General features: G+C 31.9%; 1 non-coding gene across 1 annotated transcript; it reads left to right on the top strand.

Moving 5' to 3' along the window:
* Window positions 1-250: 250 nt before the first annotated feature.
* Window positions 251-323, top strand: EV154DRAFT_t177. Its single transcript has one exon. It is a non-coding gene; the product is annotated as a tRNA-Val (tRNA).
* The last annotated feature ends 339 nt before the right edge of the window (window positions 324-662 follow it).

Raw genomic sequence — 662 nt, forward strand, 5'->3', positions numbered from 1 at the left:
TCTTCTAAAGTCAAATAATTTCAGCCAATCAGAGAACTGAAACGTGATATTCACGTGACCTCACGTGATTTGACTTTTTTCAAAAACTTTTTTAGAGCTTAAAAAAAATAAAAAAAAAATTAAAAAAAAAATCCATAGAAGCATGAAAGATAAATATATCAAACTAATCCTGATCTTCTCCAAAGTAGGAGTGCACTCATTCTCAGAGATAAACGTTATTACGAATTCACAAACGTATCAATCGCAACTTAACTGAATGGGGAAGTGGTTAACCCGTCTCATTCACTCTGAGAAGATCGTCGGTTCAAACCCGGCTTCAGTTATTTTTTGCCTATTGTAATCAGGCATCGGAGTGCAAATATACAGTAATGTCGTGATAGTTGTTATAATATTTTAGTATATAAAATAAAAGTAGAGTAGATAAAAGATGACTTTATTCAATTTAATTGTGGATTCTATTTTATTGGTGAGCGGAGGTGATATGATTTATAAGTACGACAGTATTTACAGTTCAATTTCGTCAAAAATATTTATTTTTGTTACCGCCGGCAAACGAATTCGTTGCAGGCGTAACAAGAGTTCATCACGGCCATTGATCGATTTGGTCACAGACAGAGATCAATTTTAGTAAAAAATAAATGTCAAGATTTTATATAATAATT

Source organism: Mucor mucedo (genome assembly GCF_025094135.1).
Source record: "Mucor mucedo strain NRRL 3635 chromosome Unknown EV154scaffold_314, whole genome shotgun sequence".
Classification (NCBI taxonomy): Eukaryota; Fungi; Mucoromycota; class Mucoromycetes; order Mucorales; family Mucoraceae; genus Mucor; species Mucor mucedo.